The sequence below is a fragment of the Trichechus manatus genome, unplaced genomic scaffold (assembly GCF_000243295.1).
Source record: "Trichechus manatus latirostris isolate Lorelei unplaced genomic scaffold, TriManLat1.0 scaffold00216, whole genome shotgun sequence".
NCBI classification, from domain to species: Eukaryota; Metazoa; Chordata; class Mammalia; order Sirenia; family Trichechidae; genus Trichechus; species Trichechus manatus.
Window position 1 is genome coordinate 3,404,935 of NW_004444152.1, and position 350 is coordinate 3,405,284.

Here is a 350-nt window from a genome sequence, read left to right on the forward strand (position 1 = left end):
CCCTGTTTTTCTCTCCTGGGCTGCAATGTTGATTTAGGATGGAGAGAGGGGAGGAGGGAAGGAGGAGGAGGGAGGAAGGGCAGAGGAAGGGGAGGAGGTGGAAGGAGGAAGAGGAGGGAGGAGGGCCCACCTGGCCTCAGGGTACCAAAACCAGACTTTGGGAATGAAGCAGGGAGTCTGGTGAATTTCAAAGTCCACAGTACCAGGGCCATGCTACTAACCACAGGCAGAAGCTCCCTGACTCCTTCAGGGCAGACTGAGGCTCCCAGAGATGAGATCATATTTCCTGCCTCCACTGACCCTCTGGAGCACAGGATACAATCCACAGTCCTGACTACAGGCTAAGTCCC